General features: G+C 40.9%; 1 protein-coding gene across 5 annotated transcripts in view; it reads right to left on the bottom strand.

Annotated features, from left to right (window-relative positions):
* Positions 1-25,666, bottom strand: part of CNTN5 (contactin 5) — a 1,021,024-nt gene that overhangs the window by 330,379 nt on the left and 664,979 nt on the right. The window lies entirely within an intron of this gene.

Genomic DNA, 25,666 nt, shown 5'->3' with positions numbered 1-25,666 from the left:
CCTCTCGTGCAGGTGGCAATATTAAGCTGATGGGAGGGCTCTCTCCCTTCATCTTAGAGTGTCTTCACCAGCTGGATCAGTGCAGCTGCACCGATGCAGGTTTCTAATATAGACCTGCCCAGACAAGGTAAATCCAGGAGGAAAGCAGAATATATCTCCATGTATGGTAGCTTGGGATCTGAAGGCTCCATTGTGAGATGTTCAGCTTGGTTCCTCTTTGGCTGCTGCTGAGAAGAGGATGGGAGTGCTTGACAGTTTAATGCTCTTGCATAGAATGTTTGACAGTTCTTAAGGAAAAACAAAGTCAGGCCACAGTATGTGGCCTTATGACCAAAGGTGCACTTTGTTTTCTGCTTAGCTCTCAATGATCCCTCAGCCATTTTCTAAATCTCAGATGTGGGAAGACCGACTAAACAGAGAAAATCAAGCTAAGGGAAATGCCGGAAGCAAAACAAAGGGCTAAGCACCAAACAAAGAGCTAAGTTTTCTTCACTCTGTGCAAATTAGAGCATATCTGGGGAAGCCAGCAGATGCCTTGGGACAACCTGTACTGGTGCTCTAAAGTACTCTGTCATCAGTGGTTTGTGCCTGTTCAGAACTGATGTGGGCAAAAACCTATCTACTTGGAGAGTTGTACATTCAAAGACAACCCTATGCCAGCAGGTTTAGTACCAGTCTGACATTTCTCCAGGCAGATTTAACTTGTGCAATGTCCTTATCATAAAATGTGTCTACTATTTCTTTACATAAAATAAAAAGCAGTGTAATCACATGATAATTCTGAGAGAACAGCATTTCTTTCAGATCTTCTATTCTCTTTTGCCTTAATGTGCACATTTGAGACCAAAATGATGAGGGTGACATTCAGAAGAGTTTCAATTAAAAAAAAAACGTAAAATCAAATGTTCCATGCTTTACCAAGTAAACTGTGAAGAAACTGCATAAACAGTAAATAGCAGTTTTATAAATCAAGCCTTAAGTGCTTTAAAGCATTCCCATTTCAAGCAGTATTTTAAAGGGCTGTAGCAAAAACCTCATTTTTTCAACCAGTATAATTCAAATATTGAAATGATGACATTTTATTATAGCCTTTTTTCATAATACCTATGCTTAATGTATCAAAGACATATATATATATCTTTTGGGCAATATGTGCTATCAAAGAGGTGCAAACAATGAATGCAGCATTATTCACTGTAGATAGTTTACTTCTATGCAATATCTATAAAACACTAAATATACTACTCTTGTAACTACCTTATACTGAATTTCAGTTGTCAGATAATATAAATCAGGGTTTCCTAAATCTCACCCAAGTCTGCATTCACAAGTTGCTGCAAGTCTGAGATAAGCATCTAATTTATGTAAACGGAAGTAAATTGTATTGCACTATGAAAGCATGGTTCTTGGAAACAAGCCCCAGAATGCAGGTCCTAGAGAAATCATGGCCCAGATCAAGATGAAGCAAACTGGAACCTGCCATCTCCTATAGGATGAAGACTTAATTCAATTAATACACTCTTAGTTTTCTGTCTATCTTGTGGCAAAGTACCTTCTTGTCCTCAGCAAGCTCAGTCCTTTTTAGCCTTGGAGACACAGGCTTGGGCAAAGCAAACCCTTCTAGGTAGCACAGGGTCTGGCTAATCCTTCCTCAGTCAATCCCTTGTGCTTGTCTACTCCCCTTCTGGGGACAGAGCACAGCCTTCTTTGCTGCAAAGGTTCAGAGCCTTGCTGCACCTAACTTGCTGGCAGCTTCCCTGCTTCTCTCACTCCCCTCTTTGCTTCCATACCAGGGGGAGTTTAAAAAGGTCTCCAGCAGTTGGAGTCCGCTGAACCTAATTCATTCCCTGGTAACCTCTGTTCCAGCTGAACCTTATTTCCACCTGGTTATCTCTCCTCAGTGGATTGGGAGAGACCTTTTAACCCCCTGGGACTAATTACTGCCTCTCCCTTTGTAGCCATTTGTCCTGGATTTGCCACAATCCATATTCCTACTAAGTAGTTCTTCATGGCATATAGAATTTATGTATTATAGTTTGGCTGGGACAGTTCGTTTTTATTCAGTTTTTTTTTTTGCAGGCCTCTCTTGTTTGCATAAATAAGCACGCACTGAAGATGAACAGTTTATCAAGACCCGGTGTGAATTTGCAGCTCACAGGTGATAATTCCCCAAAATGATGACACAATCGGCCAAAGAAAACTGCAGCATTCTAGTACTAAACTTTGCAAATATTTCATCCATTACAACTATTGTGATAGATTTTAGCAGCAGCGCTGATATACTCTATAATCTAAAACTGTTACAGAACTAAAGCTGGACTTTTGCTATACTACAGCATTGACCTATTTTGTTTGCATTTTCATAGTAACCGGGGACTTCCCATTAGTCTTTGTTTAAAAGACACAAATCATAATTATGTTCTGGAAATAAAGAAACTGTCTGCTAAAGCGGGTGAAGCACTTTAGATCCATTTATAGTGAGCTATAGGATATACATCATTTGCAGATTTTTCTCTTTCTAAATCATAAACCATCTTATTTTTTTAATATTAATGGTTGACTCATTTACCGGAGCTGTGACTGCTTTTCATTAATAGAGAAGAGAATAAAGAAGGGTATTTGTACACTGTACTGGAAACACAATCACATTTAAGTATAATAGATAATGTATGCTGCTTATTAAAAAAAAAAAAAAAGGATAAAACGCGACAGTCCTGACTAAAGTGAAGCAAACTGCTATTCACTGTCTTCATTATGATGCATTGTTACAGAGCGCGAGGCTCTAAATTAATAATCACCAAGACTGAAGATGAGAATTCTTGTAAGTGATCTAGGAAGCTCAGCTGGTTAAAAATAGAAACCATGACATATTTTACTGATCTGAAAATGGAACATTTTCTGTCTGAAGCCAAAAGGTTGCAATTCACACAGATTAGATGGGGTTGTGAACAATTTATTGGATGTACAAAACAATTGATGTGAGGATCAGTCACTATTTTGAACTAGCAATGCTCAGAAAAACTGTAAAATCAGCTGCCTCTTCGCATAGATCTTGTATTTAAGCGCAATATACAAAAGAGGTACATTCAAATAATTCCTCTTTCACTCTGTGTGTGTGCTATATAATGCTATAATATATAATTTCTTGCAAATGGGAGATAGCTCCTATCAGATGCTTACAATAAGCAGCTTCAATTGTTCCTTGTTGCTGTTTTCGTAGTCTTTCCTGTAATTTACTCAAGAAAATTCCGTGTATTGAATTTAGATCAGGTCACCATGTTGAGGATAGCACTAAACAGCTGATTTTTTAAAATTTCTCCCCCTTCAAAAATTACATTCATTTTTGTCCCGGAGGGCAACGTCACTGGAAAATTAAACTCTGTTTTGAACTTGTTCCCTGATGGATAATTCTCTATGCTAATATCACTTCATAAATTGCACTGTCTCTATTATGCAATCAATGAAAAACAGCCTACTAATCACTTTGAAAGGTAGAGAATACCTTATTATAGGCCTGATCCACACCGAAGACAATGGAAGTCTTTACACTGACTTCAATAGGCTTTGGATCACACCCTATGCGTTCAATCCAACTATCACTGAAATTTGATCAGACTTACTATGGCTTTTACTGTTCACTATACACAAAAGAAGGAACAAAGCTTTAGTCTTTCATAATATCTCCTTCTCTCTTCAGTATTTAAATCTTTCTCACTGAGCAGCACATCTTCATTTGTGTTTCATAAACCTATGTTCAAAAATGTATCATGTTCTTTCCCATTGTCAGGTGCAGATTTAAAATGACATCAAATTGATGTAAGAGGATGCCTGTCTGTGGTCCAAATTTAGCTGGAAGATGGGAGTTTAAATGATAAAGTATAGTGTAACATGTACCAATGTGTCAATTAGAAGGTATGAAAGAATAAATAAAATTGACAGGCTGGAGGAAGGTATAGAAGGAAAAAAAACTCACTGAAGGATGCTAAATAGCCCTATTTATAAGTGCTGAGCACCCAAATGTCCAGCTGAAGTGAATGGGAGTTATGGACGATGTTCATAACACTTGAGTATTAGCCCCCCAGTGACTGCACGGCTGACTGGGATGGACTGATAGGGATGGACATCTGCTGGTCTCCTTAGCGTAGTAGAGCCCCCACAGCTGCCCCAATTTGATGGTTCACTGTCCATTTAAGTGCTCAAAACTGCTGAGTTATTTTTCCCCCCAAAAGCAAGCTGTTTAGAAAACGAGATGTTTCTAAGACCCTGAGATTAACACTCAGCTCCTTCTTCAGTCCATAGTAACAAAATACACTCTAATTTTCACTCTGTTTCCATGCACTCTCAAAAATGTTCATTAGAGTCTATGCTCACCTCATCTCATTAAACAAAACATATGTGAACTGGTGTTCACCTCTTTTTATATATGTATTGCTGTTTGAAAATAACTTTTCGGTGTTAGTCTATGAAGATTTCCAGAAGAAATAAGCCAGGTTCCTTCTCACATGATTTCTTTATAATTCCATTTAAACCATTCAATAACTAACAAAGTTGTCTTTTAATACTCTGAGGTTGTATGGCTTTCAGCAAAGAGAGGTTCAGATTATTAAAAAGGTAGTTCAATCTCCCTTCTAAAGCGGGTCATTTTTTTTTAGATGAAACAGTTTTCCATCAAAAGCACAGTTTTGTTCAAATCAAAATGGGATTGCATCAATTATTTAGGGGGAAAAGTCAAAAAAAATTTCAACTTCTTCATTTTCATATATATATATATATATAAAAGTTAAAATGAAATGATTCAAAACACTACAGTTGAAACACGTTTTTACCTTATCAAAATCACACATGTTTACATTCATAGAATCATAGAATATCAGGGTTGGAAGGGACCTCAGCAGGTCATCTAGTCCAACTCCCTGCTCAAAGCAGGACCTCTCCAACTAAATCATCCTAGCCAGGGATTTGTCAAGCCTGACCTTAAAAACCTCTAAAGAAGGAGATTCCACCACCTCCCTAGGTAACCCATTCCAGTGCTTCACTGAATGAAAAAGTTTTTCCTAATATCCAACCTAAACCTCCCCCACTGCAACTTGAGACCATTACTCCTTGTTCTGTCATCGAGTACCACTGAGAACAATCTAGATCCATCCTCTTTGGAACCCGCTTTCAGGTAGTTGAAAGCAGCTATCAAATCCCCCCTCATTCTTCTCTTCTGCAGACTAAACAATCTCAGTTCCCTCAGCCTCTCCTCAAAAGTCATGTGCTCCAGCCCCCTTATCATTTTTATTGCCCTCCCCTGGACTCTTTACAATTTTTCCACATCCTTCTTGTAGTGTGGGGCCCAAAACTGGGCACAGTACTCCAGATGAGGCCTCACCAATGTCGAATAGAGGGGAATGATCACATCCCTCGATCTGCTGGCAATGCCCTTCCTTATACAGCACAAAATGCCATTAGCCTTCTTGGCAACAAGGGCACACTGTTGACTCATATCCAGCTTCTCATCCACTGTAACCCCTAGGTCCTTTTCTGCAGAACTGCTTTCTAGACATTTGGTCCCTAGTCTGTAACAGTGCATGGGATTCTTCTGTCCTAAGTGCAGGACTCTGTACTTGTCCTTGTTGAACCTCATCAGGTTTCTTTTGGCCCAGTCCTCTAATTTGTCTAGTTCCTTCTGTATCCTATCCTTACCCTCCAGCGTATCTACCACTCCTCCAAGTTTAGTGTCATCTGCAAACTTGTTGAGAGTGAAGTCCACGCCATCCTCCAGATCATTAATGAAGATATTGAACAAAACCGGCTCCAGGACCGACCCTTTGGGCACTCCGCTTGAAACTGGCTGCCAACTAGACATGGAGCCATTGATCATTACCTGTTGAGCCTGATGATCTAGCCAGCTTTCTATCCACCTTATAGTCCAATCATCCAGCCCAGACTTCTTTAACTTGCTGGTAAGAATACTGTGGGAGACCGTATCAAAAGCTTTGCTAAAGTCAAGGAATAACACATCCACTGCTTTCCCCTCATCCACAGAGCCAGTTATCTCCTCATAGAAGGCAATTAGGTTAGTCAAGCATGACTTGCCCTTGGTGAATCCATGCTGACTATTCCTGATCACTTTCCTCTCCTCTAAGTGCTTCAGAATTGATTCCTTGAGGACCTGCTCCATGATTTTTCCAGGGACTGAGGTGAGGCTGACTGGCCTGTAGTTCCCCAGATCCTCCTTCTTCCCTTTTTTAAAGATGAGCACTACATTAGCCTTTTTCCAGTCATCCGGACCTCCCCCATTTGCCATGAATTTTCAAAGATAATGGCCAATGGCTCTGCAGTCACATCCACCAACTCCTTTAGCACCCTCGGATGCAGCACATCCGGCCCCGTGGACTTGTGCTCATCTAGTTTTTCTAAATAGTTCCGAACCACTTCTTTCTTCACAGAGGGCTGGTCATCTCCTCCCCATACTGTGCTGCTCATTGCAGCAGTTTGGGAGCTGACCTTGTTTGTGAAGACAGAGGCAAAAAAAGCATTGAGTACATTATCAAAATGAAAAAAACTGATGGTCCTGAATCAAAATTTTTCAATATTGTGGCTTTTCATTGTGATTCAGAATGAAAAATGAATTTGAAATGTCAGAATTTCCCATGGAATGGAAATTCCAGTTTCTGACCACTTCTCCTTCTTACTCATCTAATGCTCAATCCTGCAAAGATCTGAGCATTCTGGACACCATCTAATAGCACGATTGATTTCAAAAGGAGCTTAAGTACTCTATAGGATCTACCATTTAGCCATTGGCCTCTATGATGAGGTGGGTAAAAAGGATGCTGTTTATGGTGGTAAGTTTTGTGCTGTGCATTTCTATCCACTGGGATGTGGATTTAGACTGCTACCCATTTCACGCCAGGCGCTGAACACTTTTAAATGGAAATCATTTTTAGTTACTACTAGTCTGATCAGGATTTGAAATATTCAGTATTTTTTTTATATCCTTTCAGCATTCTGTTCAAATTTGCTAGTTTCTGTTTGTATTTAATGAAACAGAAATATCCTTGTGATTTAGTTATTTTAATAAGATGTTAAAATCTCTTAATATCATAAAAATAGAAGGGCTGTTGTCCCTCAATATCATGATAGTACAATATATTTATTTCAGACCTCATATAATAAGGAACAAAAGAACAAAAGTTATTAAAATTCATTTAACGAGATTTGTTGCCCCACAGACTGAGCAATTATCATTAGTTTTGATTTCTGCATTTTTCCATTCTAGACAGATAACAGTCACCTTCTATTTATACAGAAGTGCAGGAGCTGTATTAAAAGGACAGAACAATGTAGGACAGGAAGTGAAGAATACAGTATCACAATGAAATTAAAAGTGTAATTTAGGTCGGCTGATTGTATAGAGGTCAGCTTTAAAAATTTAACCTGATCAGCAACTACCACACAATATTATCTGGGCTATCACTGTGAATTTACTTTCTAAGTATAAAAAGATAAATAATGAGGTAGCTCAGCTACCACAATACAGTAAGTGTTCACAAATGATGATGACTTAAATGGCAACCACAAATTTTCCAAGCTGACCTCTGTCCAGGATACTGATACTAGCACTCCGACCATCATAGAATGTCATGGAAAGCTGGGGCACTGGTTCAATACTAATTTGGTGGTAGGAGTGAAAGTTACTGAATTACCAGTATCACTTCTTGCAGAACATAGTACAGATGTTTCTCATTTAGGCCTCTTTTTCTTATGAGGGCTAACTGACTTGGAGCACAAGGTACTTAGTCTGCCCAGGCATGGAGTGAATTTTATTTTGAAATATAGATATATCTATATTTGATGGGTCTTTGTGTTTGCCATATTAGATACAGCATGTCATATATTTGTGCATTACAGTGTTGTCTTCTAATTACTGTTGCCTGGCTAGGGGTAGGTGCGTTCCACACTATACATTTTACAACATTCTAAAATCAGCTTTGCAGTTACATGTATTTTCATGCTTGATTAAGCTGGAACCTAATTAAAGTTTCTGAAACTTTTTTTAGCTAAGACACTTCCCAAAAGGTCCCACAGGGATGTTCTGCCTCTTCTAAACTACCTATGCTGTAAGAATCTGACTTCTGGGAAGCAGTAGACATGGTATATCTTGGCTTTCGTGAGGCTTTTGATACTGTATCACATGACCTTCTCATAAACAAAGTAGGGAAATACAACTCATATGGAACTACTACAGAGGTAGGCAACCTATGGCTTGTGTGCCGGAGGTGGCACGCAAGCTGATTTTCAGCGGCACTCACACAGTGGCTGAGCTCAGGCCCTACCAGAGGGAACATGGTGCATATCTTTATTTAATAGACCAAAACAAAATGCATCCTAGTGCTTATAGTAGCTCTATAAGCAATAAGCAATCAGCATCAGTACTGTGCCAAGGATAATACACACACTTGAGGGACCCTCTGTGAAACCAGTAGAAAATAGTATTAGAGGGGTAGCCGTGTTAATCTGGATCTGTAAAAGCAGCAAAGAATCCTGTGGCACCTTATAGACTAACAGACGTTTTGGAGCATGAGCTTTCGTGGGTGAATACCCACTTCCTCAGATGCATGTAGTGGAAATTTCCAGGGGCAGTAGAAAATAGGCCCTCTGACAGTTTATGGAATCAGATCTTTGTATCTGTGGCTGCAATAGCAATTTGTAAATGTTAGCAGGGATAGGAAACCTATGGCACACGTGCCAAAGGCGGCACACAAGCTAATTTTCAGTGGCACTCACACTGTCGGGTCCTGGCCACCGGTCCGGGGCAGGCTCTGCATTTTAATTTAATTTTAAATGAATTTTCTTAAACATTTTAAAAACGTTATTTACTTTACATATAACAATAGTTTAGTTATATATTATAGACTTAGAGAAAGAGACCAGTCTAAAACATTAAAATGTATTACCGGCATGTGAAACCTTAAATTAGAATGAATAAATAAGACTCGGCACACCACTTCTGAAAGATTGCCAACCCCTGAACTATTATAAGGTGGATGCATAACTGGTTGGAAAACTGTTCGTAGATTCACAGTCAAGCTGGAAGGGCATATCATGGGAGTCCCACAGGGATCAGTTCTGGATCTGGTTCTGTTCAGTATCTTCACCGTGATTTAAACAATGGCCTACGAGAGTACTCTTATAAAGTATGTAGACGATACCCAAGCTGGGATGGTTGGAAGTGCTTAGAGAGTAGGATTCACATTCAAAATGATCTGGAGAAATTGAAGAATAGTCTGCAGTAATGATTAGAGTCTAGAAAACATGATTCATGAGGGAAGATTGAAAAAAAATGGGTTTGTTTAGTCTGGAGAAGAGAAAAGACTGAGAGGAGACATGATAACAGTTTTCATTTACATAAAAGTTGTTACAAGGCAGGAGGGAGAAAAAATCTTTCTCCTAACCCTCTGAGGTAAGACAAGAAGCAATGGCATAAATTGGTAACAGGGCAGGTTAGGCTGGACATTCCTAACTGTCCGGGTAGTTAAGCACTGGAGTAGTTGCCAGGGAGGTTGTAGAATCTCCATCATTAGAGATTTTTAAGAGCAGGCTAGACAAAACATCTGTCAGGGATGGTTTACATCAGGGATCGGCAACCTTTGGCCCACAGTCCACCAGGGTAAACCCCCTGATGGACAGGATGGTTTGTTTACGTGCACGTCTGCAGGTTTGGCCACTCGCAGCTATCATTGGTCACGGTTTGCCACTCCAGGCCAATGGGGGATGCGGGAAGTGGCGTCCAGCACATCCCTCGGCCTGCGCCACTTCCCGCAGCCCCCATTGGCCTGGAGCCAGTGGGAGCGGCGATCAGCCAAACCTGTGGACGTGGCAGGTAAACAAACCAGCCCAGCCTGCCAGAGAGCTTACCCTGGCAGGCCATGTGCCAAAGGCTGCCAATCCCTGATTCAGAGAACACTTAGTCCTGCCTTGAGTGCAGGACACTGGACCAGATAACCTCTTGAGGTCTTTTCCAGTACTACAATTCTATGATTCTATAACAGGGTGATCATGGGAAAATGGTACTTTACATGGTGAGCACAAATCCTATGAAATGTAAACAAGATGATGATGTTCATCACACTCATTTTATGTGAAGTGTGAATATTTTTTATAAGAAGACTCATGGTCATTTCACCCTCCTTTCCTCTCACCTCTCCTCTACACTCTCCCTGCCCCACTCCCGCAGACAAAAACTTCTTTATCAAAATTATTTTCTCTAGATTGCACCTGGGATATCTAATGGTGAGCAGCTTGAGCAGATAGTTGCTTATGAAAGTGGAAAAGTGACTTGTTCCCTGCTCTCCCAGACAGATTCAACTAAAAATCTGCAGATAATTTCACTTTCAACAATATTTTTCTGATCTGCTGTTTCAAAAACATATCCTTCTGTAATAATGAGAAAACAAATTAATATTGACCATTATTTACAATGGAATCTGCCCAGTGTTAGGTTCCTCTAGGACCCCTATCATCAGTGCCAAATCTCATTAGTTTCCAATAAGATCAGGGATACCTGCTGAGCATATCTTAATTTTGTGAATTAATAGTTAAATGAAAAGCATAAATAGCAAAAATCACAGACTGTATCTTTGTTAATTTATTTTGGCAAATGTAATGTAGCTTTAATTGTTTACAATATGCCACTGTACATTAGTAAATGTTCGGTGGCATACTTTGCAAAAACAAGTGAAATTTTAGTAATTCATGACATAACTGCTATTAAATATTTGGTAAAGATCAGATCCACTCCCTATCCCACCCTCAATACTCAGAAGATATGGCATCAGAATACGGAGATGGAAATTTTTGTTGGGAGTCTATTTTTGTTTGAAGGACAAAAGGATAAGTTAATTATTTGTTTCTGTGATTTATGCCAAATATTACCTTTGATCTTTTAATATTTTTACAAATTAAAAAAGTTACCATTTGGGTCAATAACTATAGCATAAGTACACCCTTATCATTTTATGGCATAATTTGATGAAGAAGCTTCCAAATGGATGCATTTAATGCCAAAATAGTGCAATGTTATTTTGAAATATAGTTCCTTTCGTATCAGCAATTAGTCGTACCTATATCTTTGTGAACAGACCTCAGAAAGCCCATTAATGTCATGATGTGGCACACTCTTACCACTGGGCATAGTGCCAATCAGCCTTCTACTGGCCTTATACAAGTGAGTGTGTGCAGGATCAGACCTAAAGAAAGAGAATGTTTCAAAGAGAAATGTGACACTCTCTCATTGTGACATGACACCTGGCTGAAGAGCAAGCAACTGGGTCTGGCGAGAACAGAACATGAACCAGCAGCAAAAGTGTTAGTCAAGTGGGATGTTACCTTGTTGACTAGGGTCAAATTGCAACTACCTGGGAAGGTTTTAGAGTAGGCTGAGGAACTGGAAGCTGCAATATGCACATGAGTGCACTCCTATGTGACAGAATTTGAGAACTTGTCCTAATCATTATCAGCTTCAATGAGTTTAGACTTGAGTCTCCTGTAAACCAACTCAGTATCCATAACCCACCACGAAAGCTGTGTGTTGCTGGAGTTGCTGGAGTAAGCTTGAAGTTGCTCAGAATAAGGCACTCAAGCACTGGGGCCACTATGCTGTTAGGAGAATTCTGACTGAGTAATTCTTTGCCAGAAGAAATCAAACAGAATCACAATGTGATTATGTTCAGATCAAAATGCAAGACACGTGTTTGGATTATAGCCATCTCACATTAACAGAACTCTCCCACAGAGAAGACGAGGACTAAAAGGAGAGTAAGAAACTAACAAAAAGGGACAAAAAGATTAAACAAGAAGAAATAGTTAAAACTAATGTCTGGTATCACATAAAGGCATTTCCTCTAAACAATACGGGAGTGATTTTCAAAGGCAGGTAGACATCCAACTTCATTAAGACTCAGTGGATCTTTACACTCAACTCCTCTTAGAGCCTTTGAAAATATCCTCCATTAGTGCTACCTAAAATGTTGTCATCAGTACTTAAATGCCATGGTTCTAGGTGTCATAGAAACCACTTAGGTTAGAGTAGAAAGATAGTTACAACATATTATAGGCAGATTAGATAGAATTCCTGCCAGTCTCACATTAAAACATGAGATGCAAAAGTGAGAAGCGAGTAGATATGGCTGCTGAAATTAAGATTCAAATTGTGTCTGCCAATCAAATTGAGTCTGCCCTAAATAGCTGCTCATGTCTGCGCTAAATAGCTGCTTTCTATTAGTGCTTTTAAAGAACAGAAAGTATAAATTGTACTGTTACAAATATGTTGTCAGAAGATTGAGCAGTGCTAAAGCAAAGTTGCTGACAATAGTTTGTTGGGACCAAAAAATATGTGGCAACAATAGAACTTGATAGGACTGATACACTGCATTTCTGTTTGAACATTTTGAAGTAAGCAGAACTGTTTCAGTATCTGCTGCACAAGGATCAATAATGTTGAATTTATCCCTATGTACAATGTAACTTCAACACGGTAATAAATGAGGCATCAGGGCTCACTAAACTGCATCCAAAAACCACACCAAAGTATTTGGCTAGTAACCTAAACCACCAGAATCAGAGATCTACCTTAACTATTTTAGCTCTGTATTTTTGCTCATAATTCACAGACCCTATCTTAATTCTGCCGTATTTTCTTAAGGCTATATTGTCCCTTGTCCTGATACAGACATGCAGGAGAGTGAGGATGGGCAGCCATCCTTGCAGAGCTGCTTTACAGCTCCTTGGGTATTGGTTCTCAGCTGTACCTGAAATGCTCCCACCAGGAACAAATAGGACAGGATTAGGTAAAGCCATGGCTCCATCAAGCCATTACCGTAAGACAGGCAGCTGGACACACCAGGGGAAATGTATCATACCCCAGAAAAGGATGTTGCAAATTAATCTGCTTCCCCTCTTAGGGAAAGAAAGGAACACCGGAATTCTGCCTCAGGGATGTCTCTGAAGCACAATGCATCCTGGTATTTTGCCTGGAGCAGTGTGCCCCTGTGTGTCACCGGTCCGCGAGGGCTGTGCCTAAAGCACAATCTAGCCTTTAGCTCAAATATTATTATTTTAGATGTCTGCTCCAAAGATATATCATTAAAAAAAACCAAAAACTCAGGAATGGTTGGGAATGGACTCAGTCTAAAAGCAGATATGTGTAGCATGTATTTTCATATGCTCCTTTAAAAAAAGTACTATTCATTTTTCACATAGTAGTAGTCCTACTAAAAACTCTTACTAACTGCATAATTACTCAAGAGTATGGAATTACAACATTTTCAAAGCCCAAATGGATTTATAGATGGCACACGTGCACGCGCACACTTTCCCAACACAGTGAAGGGTTTACCTTTGGAGAGGCTCTGTTTGTTGGGCCTGACTGCTTGGTGACAGGAGAATGAAGTTAATATGAAGGAAAGCCACCATTTTTAATGTAAGACATTTGTCCTTCCAGGTTATATATTTATTTTCCTTACAAAGAAAAAAAATGGTCAAAAATGAGGGGTGCAGAGGCGGATTAATCAATCCTATTATGTTTCTGTCATAATGACATTATGATGAGAAATCCATATGGACATTCTCTGCTGGTTACCATGATAAAAAGGGGAAACGTTTTCACATATAGGCACCAAAGTTGTGCCCACAGAATTTGCACACTTACAAGCAAAGAAAAAAGGCCTCAGTTCTACAAACTGCTGAGCAGTCTCACCCCATTCCAACAAAGCACCTAAGCACATACTTAACTTTGATGTTGATCGTCCCATCAAGTTCAGTGGGATTAGTAATGTTTCTTAAATTAAGTGCTTTTCTGGATCAGGATCAGAATTCTAGGTATTTTGCAGGATCAAGCGAAAATTGCACAAATAGGATGTATTTGAACATACAAACTAGTAATTAACTGTGCAACTACCTGTTTGTGCCCCTGTGGACTTCTTTCACTGGTGCATCCTAAGCATGTATCTTTTAAAATATAGACTAAAAGCAGAAAAAACATTGAATGTTGTAAATTTCTATTATATCTCTAGCTCTTACTAACTGTGAGTAATGTGTCTAATGCTGCTGTAGATATAGGTTTCAGAGAAAAATAATATGTAACTCGGTGTATTACAGGATCATCAGGGAAGTTTCTCAAAAGGAAAGTGTGACTAATTGCTTTCTGGCTTCTTTCCTCACTTTAGTTTATGCTTATGTAGCTACATCTTTTATTATAATTAATATTTTATAATAATGCTGTACAGGTTGGTGTTTAGAGGGAACATCTGGGTTGCAATGTGACTAATCATTTTATTATGTTATTAAGCTTGGAATTAACTCAAGATATCATTTTTTAAATATCTAGGCAGATGTAATGAAATAAACTGTTTAACAATATTTTTTGTTAAGAAAAAATAGGATAAATCCAATTAGAGGTCCAAGAGTTCATGCTTTCATGGCAAGAAAGAAAATGTGGCTTGTTAAACTCAGTTCTTAGGAAATGGTGAACTCTGATGAACTGTCACAAGTATACTATGTTGTAGTATGCAGTAAGTAGGCTGTCTACCATTAAATTATTAATTCATTTATATGTGTCATTGCTGACTTCTGATTCTGAATATCAGCAGACAGTCATGATGGTTCATCAGCTGAAAAAGGAAGTATGAATTATCACTAATCAATATTTTTCTGTAGTCGAATTGAGAAAATAGATTTTTTTAGAAGAAATACAAAAAAGGCAGTGACAATCAGCAAAGTAAAACTGCAATTATGAGTTGACTTAAGGACCTGTAAGAAGGCTTCTCTCCCGCTTTTTTCTTTTTTTTTTAAGACAAAGTTTTAAATACTGCAGACAAGATAGGCCTGCAAAAAACTGAATACGCTATGAAGAAGAAAAAAGGAAATTTTGTTTTATGGCCTTAAAGTGAAGATAAATTCTATGCAATGGCAGAAGCCACTGAGTCCATTCCGAGAAGTCCCAGACAACTGTGGGGAGCCCGGAAAAAATCCACCATGCCCCGACCCCACTCGGTGCGGCAGTACTGGGTGGGGGAATCCTCCCCCAGCAGCTCCTGACCCTGTGGCAGCAGCTGCAGGATGGGGGAACCCCTCCTTCCCCAGCTGCCCCTACCCTCATCCCTGAAGTTGTGAGATGGGGGAAGACTCCTCCCAGTGGTCCCTGACCCAACCCGATACCCAGCAGAAGCCGTGGGGCAGCAGGGTAAGCCACTCCCCCAGGGTCCACCACCTGTCCCTGGCAGAAGCTGTGGGAAAGGGAAGACCCCTCCCAGTAGTCCCTGACCTGACCCCATCCCCAGTATAAGCCTCGGGGCAGCAGGGAAAGCCCCTCCTCAGTGCCCACCACCCATCCCTGACAGAAGCCATGGGGTGACAGTGGAAGCCCCTGTGCCTGATCCATTCTCTAGCAGAAGCGCAGGTGGGTGGGGTGGGAGAAGCCTCAGTGCTCCGACCCTGGTTCTCCGCAGAAGCATAGGGAGTGGCAGGGGAAGCCAAAATACCCGGATTCCCACTGTGGCCGAGGGACTGGGAGAGCTCTTGCTCCCAGCTGCAGCCCTGGGGCCTAGGTGCAGGGTCCGAGCTTCTCCAAGCTTCCTCAGGGCCCTCCGCAGGTGCAGGTGGAAGAGGCAGAATGGGGTCAGGGCCACAGGCAGATGGGGTGGGGAACGGCCCCCCACTTGCTCTGACCCAGGGCCCCTGGAAACCTTAGTCTGCCTCTGATTCTATGGGTGAGAAAGTCAGCAAAAATATATCTTTTGTTATAAGCAAAGCTACAGTGCCCATTCCAAAGCCTGGGCAAGGACAAGTGGCTGCTGTGCATTAAGAGTGGCTAGAATTCACTCATTTGGAAACATTCTTTGCATTTTGTCAGTTCCACAACAAGTTCTAGTGACATCAAAGATAACTTACATTTGAATTGATGTAGCAATAACAAGAGCAGACAGGCAAACAAAGCTATGTGTTCAGAATTACTGTTAACATTTTATTTGTAAATTGTCAATTACGTTATGCATTTGCATCCACATAAGCCAGTAGAAGTCAAGGGAATCAGATTAGTATTGTAAATTCTACTCTGCAGGAATAGACATATTATATAAAGTTATATCATAAAATTTTTTTCAGACAGTATTAAGTTCCTTCTCCCAAAGTGCTTTTATAGAAAAAACCACTTCATTACAACTACTAGCTGTTCATCAAAGTTTAGGTTTGTGCAGGCTGGCCCACAATATTTTGGCACCTGAGGCAGGGAGCTCAAATGATGCCCCTATACCTCTTCGCTTGGGCCAAAACTTTGAAAGGTCTCAATTCTGCCTTCTTCCTATTCTACTCCTCTCATGGTACTGCTCTGCTACCTGCTCCAATAATGGAGAACTTACATTTTAAGTAACATTTAACTGTCAAACGCTGAATAGTAAATGTAACTTTCCTTGTCTGCATAGTAAACACTGGCATTTTTATCTGTTTGAATAATCAAAGTGATGCTTTCGGTGCCTTCTTGATTGCAAAGATTTGAACTGCTTCCTGAAGGTTCACAGTCTGGGCCAGCTCATTGCTCTATTGAGATGGCTGCAAGGCCGACCAGCTCCTCCTCTGTCATTGTGGAGAGCAGATGTGTTTTTTTTATTAACTTCAGCTTGAAGAAGATGCATTCTCCACTGGGAACTGTTACAGGAAGTGTTAAAAGCATGTGCAGAGCAACAAAAGCATTTGGAAAGACAGTGATCATCTTATTTGTGCACATATATTCCAGAACAGCCTTTGAGTTGCTCCTGCTGAAATGTATCTTGCGGACTTTCAGTTCATCACCTAAATCACTCGCATCAATATTGCACATGTCATCATGTCTCTAGTACCCTACATTGCTGGTGTAGGTCTTCTTCAGGTATAGTGAGGAGTTTTGGAATATCATACAACATCCCAAATATACTGCTGTGTTCCCTGAGCTGCATGAAAGGTTCTTCAACTGACTGTATTGCATAATCCAGCACCTGGTTAAAAAAATTCAACTTTGAATTGTTGCTTGGGGTCTCTTATGGGATTATCCCATGCCTCGAAATCAAAATGTCTTTTCTTCAGTGACTCTTGTATTCCTGAATGGGTGGGAAAATAGCTTCAGTGTGAGGTTCTTGTGCCAACTTCTGTGCACTCTTCAGAACATTTTGAAATCCCTCATCTGACCAGTAAGACTGTAGGTATGACTTTCCTTTGTCCAGTTGTTCCATTGCTCCAGATATATCAAGGTCAACACCTTGAAGTCTCTTGCTTACAATATTTATTTCAAACAGTATGTCATGCCACAACACTAAGCCACACAGAAGTTTGAAGTTATGTATGTTTCTGGTGATTCCATTTCTATCTGCCACTGCTCTCTCACGAACAGTTCCTGTCACAGAATTATCCTCCATAATGGCAATTATGGCATCATCTATCTTCCCAATTTGTTGTTTGATAGGCTTTATCGCCTCCACTCGACTTTCCCATCATGTGACACTCAATGGTTTCAGTGTCAGAGAGGATGTTCCCAGATGTTGCTTCAAAATTTGTCATCAATGAGTTGATGCAGAGAAAAATACATAGATGCTTTGAATTACATTAAAAACTTCAGCAGCCTCACTAGAAGCTGCATCACTGATCACCAAGTTCAATGAACGAGAACAGCATGGGACAAAAAATGCTCGAGGGTTTTACTCTTGGATCTGTGTCAGACCAGCTCCTGTAGTATCATTAATGTCAATAAATTCAAGAAAATGCTCTCTGACAGTCACCATTGCAGGGACATTTTCACTAGGTTCTGTTGTTGTTACAAAACTGAACATTAAAGTTATTTGTTCTGTATGGCTGATGTCAGGTATGCAGTCCAGAATAACAGAGTAATATCTTGCTGACTTCAGATCTGTCACAATCTTCTATTTGACTTTTGTTGCCAGTAACTGTATGATCTCTTTTTGAATTGTTTTTCCAAGGTAGTGGGGTATGTACAATTCTTGGGTGGTGACTCTTTTTAGATGATCCTGGAGTACAGCATCAAACTCAGCCATCAGCTACACAATTTTAAGGAAGTTTCAATTGTTTTGGGTATCAAGCATTCTCACAATGGCAATGAGCCTTTTCAGAACATTTTACCAGTAAAGAGACTTTGATGAAATCTTCTCTTGATGCTGATCATCTATGGTGGCCTTTAACCTTATTCTCACCTAAACCTTTTTCTACCTATGGAATGCTCTCTGGTGATTTGCTGCCTTCTCATGACATGCCAGATTTCTAGCCAGATTTTTGCAGTCCTTTGTTCCTGTAGAACCCAATGTGGCTGGAACATTAGACGGGAGGAGTTTGCAACAAAAACATTATGCAGCATTCTGTGTTTTTGAGTGCATAAACCATGGCCTTTCCACTTTGTCACCATTGGGGATTTCACACCAGTAATGTGTTGGATGGAAACATCTATTTTCATTGTCTTTGGGGAACATGAAGTTAATTCAGTTGCTGTGGCCCATGCAGTATAAGGAAGTCCCTCAGGCTACTGCTCAAGTGGGTCTGCCATCCTGGATCATCTAGACTTAAAGAACTAAACTCAGCAGCAGCTGTTTCTTGCGCCTCCACTACACTCTTCTCTGATCTACACTTTTCTTCAGGAATGTGCATGGTTACATCCATTTGAGATGGAGAGATGGATGCTGCAGTAGCTACCAGGTCACCTGCACTCTGACTAAGTGGAAGATCAGGCATCTCCTCACCACTCACATCCTCACTGTGGCTGGAAGGCTCACCGTGAACATTTGTGTCTATGCATCTCAGGAGAGCTCCTTCCTCTTTAGATAGCAAGCAAAGGAAGCTGTTCTTTCTTTTTCTGCATGCTGTCCCAGAGGGGCGTTTTCTTCTTTCATTCATGACTGCTGTTCTGTGCCAGCTATAGTGGCTCTCAACACTCAGTTGAAGAGGACAAATAAGCAGGCTGGTAGCAGGGCCTGAGTGAGGGAAGATATCAGCATCTTAAGGGCCCAACTGGTTCCTACTACTTCAGCTGATTGCCTGGTCTCCTCAAGTGGGTTCAGGGAAACAGCAGGAAACAGGGAGCTCCCTGAAAAGCTGGTGTTAATCAGTCCAGGCTCTGGGGGTGCTAGAGAGGTACATAAGAGGCAGCTCCTCCTCTCTCTCCCTGTAGCTCCTGCTGCTTTCTGTTATTCCCTCTCACCTTTTCTCCTACCTGCCTGTTATGTCTCTTGTGCCCTCCTTCCTCCAACACAGCACTCCACCATCTCTGTGCATCTAGAGCAGAGAGAATACATATGCACCAGCAGCAGATACAATTTTCTACACTCTGGGTCCTAGTGGCACCCCCAGCCCCCAGTCTGGCACTTGAAGTAGCCGCTTCAGTTCGCCTCATGGTAAGGCCAGCCCTGGGTTTGTGCTCACAACATCTGCCACAGTAGCAGACTGCACAGCGTTTTCTGAAAGCAGAGACCTTGTGTTCTCCTTTGGCACATTGAAAAACACAGATTCAAATCATAACCTGCTTCACCATGGAATTTGAATAGCTCCACTGAATTAAGAAATTGTAAAGCTGTGCCAGGCCTAGGATGATTTTTTGCATAGAGCTAGGCACATTCAGTACAGGAAATTTCAGTAAATTTTAATAACTGTGAAGAAATTCAATAAATATTCTTGCTATTCTTAAAATTATAATTGCCTGATTATAAGACTGGCAATTAATGACATCTGCTGTTGTAGACGTTGATGGGTTGAAATGTGTATAACGGAATTTAAAAGCAAGGCAAACTGACAGATTTATTTTTTGTCCATTACAGCACACCCAAATCAGCATAAGACCTGTGACTTTAGTTTACAATTAGTTGTGTTAAAAATTTTGATTTTTTCTGGTTTGTGCATATTTTCTTCCTTTGTTGTTTTTGCTTTTTGCTTCATAACAGTATACAGTTAAAAGCTTTGTATTCCGGCATGGGGCATATGGGGGGTACTGGTAAGTAAAAAATTCTGGTTACTAAGAGGGAGGGAGTTTGGGTGCAGGAGGGGGCTCAGGGCTGAGGGTTGGGGCACAAGATGGGTGCAGGGCATGAGCTCTGGGAGGGAGTTTGCGTGCGGGAGGAGGTTGGGTGGGGTGCAGGTTGGGTTGCGGTGGTGGATCTGGGTGGCACTCACCTTAGATGGCTCCTGCAATCGGGCAACATGTCCGGAGAGGCGTGGCCAGGGGGGTCTGTGTGCTGCCTCAGCCTACAGTGCCGCCCCTGCATCTCCCATTGGCCAAGGTCAATGCTCCTAGGCGGATGCAAGGCCTGGTGGCTCTGCACGCGGTCCTTACTGCAGGCATTGCCCACACACTCCCATTGACTGCAGTTCCTGGCCAATGGGAGCTGCGGAGCCAGCACTCGAGACAGGAAGGGCAGCGCACAGAGCCTATGTGGCCTTCTCCGCCTAGGAGCAGCAGAAACAGGTTGCTGCTTATGGGGAGGCTGCCCGAGGAGAGCTCCACCTGGATCTGGCATCCGCCCTTCTTGCATCCAACCTCCTGCCCCAAGCCCCCTTTGCTCACGCTCCAATCCATCCCAGAGCCGTGCCCAGCACCCCCTCCTGAAATGCTGGTTTATAGAGCTTTCAGGTGTGTAAAGTGACAGATAACGCAGCTGTTCCGTATTAAAAGTTGCAGATAAAGTTGAAATTCGGGCAAATATGATTATTGGCAAAATATTTTTTTCTTATTTAATAAAGCTTGATACTATTTTTGTCTTTTTTGTTGCTTTCTAAACAATTAAATGTGACGTCCAGCACAGCCCTGGACATGGATTTGTTAGGTACGTATCTACTGCTCCACAGAAAGAGAAAGGGGGAGGTCAAGATCATGACACTTATATGTCTTTGTTTGGGGCTATAGAAATATTTGCAATTGTGTTAAGGGATCTGAAAGTTCAGTAGCTGCAAAATTAAAGGACTTGCCACTTTCCATCAACTATATACAAAAATATCCCTGGGTATAGTAGTTGTTTTATATCTCGTACTATTAACACACACTTCTCAAGTACTTCACTTGAGATACCAATAGGTTTTCAGAGTCCAATTTTCATTTCAGAGAGGACTGTGGTTTAACTATGCACGTACAGGGAGGTGACATCATGGTGCTTGTATGTCGCATTGTTGCTGAGCCACAATAATGAAAAGTAACTTTGTGCATAACTTGGTTGTTCATATTGTCATCATGGAGGCTATGGTAAACCCATTGAACCCTTCAGTTTTGTTACTTTCTCTATGTTTTCATGTGTATGGACGCATGTGCTTTTTTTTCTGCACTGCTGCTGAAAGACTCCTTTAAACTGTCTAGGCTGCCTTTTGAGCTGTGCACCATTGTTTACTGAATTGAAAGAGCAAGTCTAGTTAGCCAAGCTTCAGACAGTTAATTAATCGCCAAAATGATTGCAGACTGTGCTCCTCAAGCATTACATGACTTTATTTCTGTAAATTCCTGTAAGGTTTGATCGATTTCTAGGTTTCTAGAACACATGGTTTGGGAGAAACAAGAGGAACAATGAATGCCACTATGCAACTCCATATCTATTGCCTCAAACATCTTGGTATGTCCTGTGGTTTTAGACCAGCTTTCAATCATTATGGTCAAATTGGGGCTTTGACTCATAACTACAGGCCTAGGTCCGATCTTGCCAAAATTCTTTTAAATACTTTGCTGCCAATCTTATCAAACATAAATATGAGAAGGGATTCCATCTTCTAATGAAGCCTCTTTCCATAGAAACTACCTCATAACTAGATGATTTGGACTGCAAAGTGATCTTCAGTACAACTGTATGTTTAGTCAAGATCTTAGAAAAACTAAGTTTCAGTTCAACAACTTGAACATTCACACAGCGGGGCCTGTATCATGGCTTCCGTTTTAGGCAGCCAGCCAGAGTATTGAGAGTCTTGAACAATCCATGTGTATCAAAGATAGATAAGCTTATGGTGATCATAAGATCTCTAACCTTGATGATCAGGAACTGGTAACCTACCTGGCCCTGGTTAATCATTCTGAACTGTGCCCACATGTGATATTTTCAAGGGTTTGTTTTGGCACTGGTGCGCTCTAGGATCTTTATACTGCCATGGGGAGAGATTTTTTTGAAGAGGTACAGCCTGGCTCAGTATTATTAAACTGCTCTGAAGACGATAACTTGATTTACAGCAGGCTGTCTTTAAATAACTGGGATCTTTGTGCTTGAAGGATTATAATACCAAGAGTCAATATTGGATCCAATTTAATTATAGATTTCCTAAGATATATTAATCCAGTCTTTCGATTTTGAACCTTCATTATCAGTGTAGTGCTTTGGAATCCCTTGTGAATGAATGACACTATTATACAGAAAACCAAATTGCATTATGTGGTATTTAATTATATACCCCAACTATGTAACCAACAAGTTAATGCATTTAAATGCAAGAGAAATCTCATATAGCACTGAGATACAGAGATTTTACTCAGGATATCTACATGTGGAAAGCCCATGAAATTCTTTCACAAAGGCTCTGATTATGCTGTAGAAGATTTTTTTAGGGCACTACAAATTAACTATCTGTATCATTTTGTTTTAAATACTAAAGGCATTCTTTACACTGCGGTGCAAAGAGCACAAAAAAGCATCTATGAATCACATTTCAAGTTATAACCCCTGGAGTTCAGGTTTCCTAATGGCAACTGCTGATTATCATTAGCTATAGTGGAACGACTGGGCACTAACATTACTAATATTATATATTGTAATTCCCCAACCGTCCATGATGAAATTATTCTAACTTTTAAACTACTGCTGCAAGGAAGTTGCTGAATATTCAGATCTAAATCAACTGAATCCCCTGGAAAGTATGTGTTTGATTTAGCTATGAACTATCAATTTTGCAAGGTTGGCATATAAAGATGTTTTGAAGCTGGAAACATCATGAGAAGACTTTACTCTTGATTCATTTTCTTTTTGATTTACTGACACAAATTTCTAACTGACATACAGAATCTAAACTTTTGATAGAGTACTACGAGCTTTCAGAGTCTAAACTCGGCAGGATACGTTAGAAGTTCGAGATGTCATATTATCAATTCAAAGCTCTCATCAGCATGATAACAAGTTAATACAGTATAGTGACACCATTTTATATAGTGAATTTCTACATATTATTAAAAATCACTGCATTATGGGAGAATAGTTGTCAGTCTGGACTATATTAAAATGGGATAGAAGTATTAAGAATTAGAAATGTGACAGAAGTATTAAGTATTGCTTAATCCTGCCTTGAGTTCAGGGGACTGGACTAGATGATCTGTTGAGATCCCTTCCAGTTCTACACTTCTGTGATTCTATTCCAGACACACACTTCAAAGAGTGAAGAACTATGTGTGAATTAAGATATATTTAAGACTGATAGCCATTAATTATTATTTATTGAGTGCAACAGTGTGCTTGGTACTGAACAAAGGGAAGTTATAGACCCTGCCCTCAAAGATACTACAGTCCAAGTAGACAAATAGACACAGGTATACACATACACACACAATTATAAACTGAGAGAGATTGTTGTTTTTGTTCTAGGTGGGAGGGAGGATGGTTTGCTAATTTTCTTATGAACAAAACCAACATGTCACTGTTATGGGGCTTAGGGTTGACGGGCCTCATGGAAGTGGTGTGCTTATATCAAGAGAAGGCAGAAGCATGGGTCACCAGGACAGGAAACAAGTTCTAGTTGTAGGGGATGCCCTGGAAGGAAACACAAAGCAAAAGTGGGCAACGGCAACTCATGTGGAGGGAGTGGTTCGATGTGAAGGAGCATAGTGCAGGAGGGAGGATAAGAGATTAGACCGCACATCATAACTGGAATTGCTGTTTGCTTCAGAGCTGCTCCCAAACCATTAAAAGATTAATACTTTACATAGATGCAATTGGAAATTCTGTTCCTTTCTGCTTTCTCCTCTCCTGCTTCCCCTCCCCCGGCATACTTCAGTTTGGTTACTTTACATTCTTTTTGTTTCCTTCAATGATTCACCATTCTGCATTTTCTTTTATGGTGTTCTATTTGCTCCCAACATCCTCCTTCCCTTCTATGAGATCTGCAGCCTTGCCAACCTTCACCTCTGACCTCGTCAGCTAGCATTCTACTATTAACCTACACTGGAGCAAGCTCTGCTGCCAGTCCAGAGCTAACCATTTAAAATAATGATTAGAAAATGCCTACAATCTGCAAGTGCAAATGTGAATGCTGATCAAAATTTCAAATACAAAACACTCCTCATATGTTCCAAGTGGAGATGGTGAATAATTCAGTCAGAATTAGTCAAAAGAGAACAAATTTTACTTTACTGTAGCCTTACAAAGGTATATTGGATCCTGATTACGTTGCAACTATCAGACACTTAAATTCTATACTGCCTTCTGTAACTCTGGCCCCATTCCCTGATTCAGTAGCTTCTCTTGTTTCAATTAGGGTCAGCTGACTTATATTTTAATAATTTTTGTGGAGATTCAAAACACTGTGTTTCAGTGCCCTGAAACAACCTATATTTACGTCATAATGTTTCATAGCCAAGAAATCATTTTTACAATAGCTTTGTTATATACAAGGTGAGACCCAGGAGTATGTTCTCAGCGCGGAACTCAGGACTGAGTTCCAGAAATGCCTGATGAGATCACTGTAACATTTTAAGTGTAAATACGCTGTTCTGTAATATGGAGAATATATTTTGTACCTTTGTAGTCTTATACGTTTCAGTATAGAATTTGAACAGTGGCACAATTGGTGGAAATCCACCTGTAAAATATATATTTCCCTACCTTCACACACACAGTTCCATCACTTTATTAAGGAATTTAGTAACAACAACTGCAGCCATGCAATTTAACTAATTTAAAACCTCATGTCACCAAAAACTGCCTTTTGGCAACAAAACAGCAAGAGCGTTCACTCTACAATGGGACTTTTGTCACGAAAAACACCCAGTTTTGGTGACAAAAAACTTCCACCCCATGAGAGACATTTGTCTTTTCCCCTCCCTTTATTGTCGACAAACAGCCAGTGTAGACACTGCTGATTGTTTTGTTGACAGAACTGGCTTCCGCCAGTATCGCACAATGCCTGCCCTGATTGCTCTGCTCAGTGTTTTGATCTCTGCTGCCCTGCAGGCATGCGTTTGTCCCCTTTCAAAACTCTGGGAAGTATGCGTGTGCTGCTCCCTTTGGGGAACAAACAAAGAGCAAATAATTGGAATGCTCCTGTTCAGGGCCAGTGCAAGGATGTTTCGCACCCTAGGCGAAACTTCCACCTTGCTCCCTCCCCCCTCCCCGAGCCCCTGCCCTGAGCCCCACCCCATGGCAGCTCCCCCCCTCTACCCTGAGCTCCCCCCCGTCAGCTCCCCACCCCCCCTGCCATACTTCACTCCTGCCTCCCGGGCTTGCGGCACTAATCAGCTTAGGTGCCGCAAGCCTGGGAGGTGGGAGAAGTAAAGCAGCCATGGTGCTCGGGGAGGAGGCGGGGCAGGGTGAGCTGGGACAGGGAGTTCCCCTGTGTGCCACACCCCCCCAGTTACTTGCTGCAGGCAGCCCTCCCCGTGCTCCCTTGCCCCAGCTCCCTCCACCTAAATGCCAGCAGTGAC

This window comes from Gopherus evgoodei, chromosome 1 (genome assembly GCF_007399415.2).
Source record: "Gopherus evgoodei ecotype Sinaloan lineage chromosome 1, rGopEvg1_v1.p, whole genome shotgun sequence".
In the NCBI taxonomy this organism is placed as follows: domain Eukaryota; kingdom Metazoa; phylum Chordata; order Testudines; family Testudinidae; genus Gopherus; species Gopherus evgoodei.
Note: the sequence above shows the minus strand (reverse complement) of the source record. Positions and strands in the feature narration are given on the sequence as shown.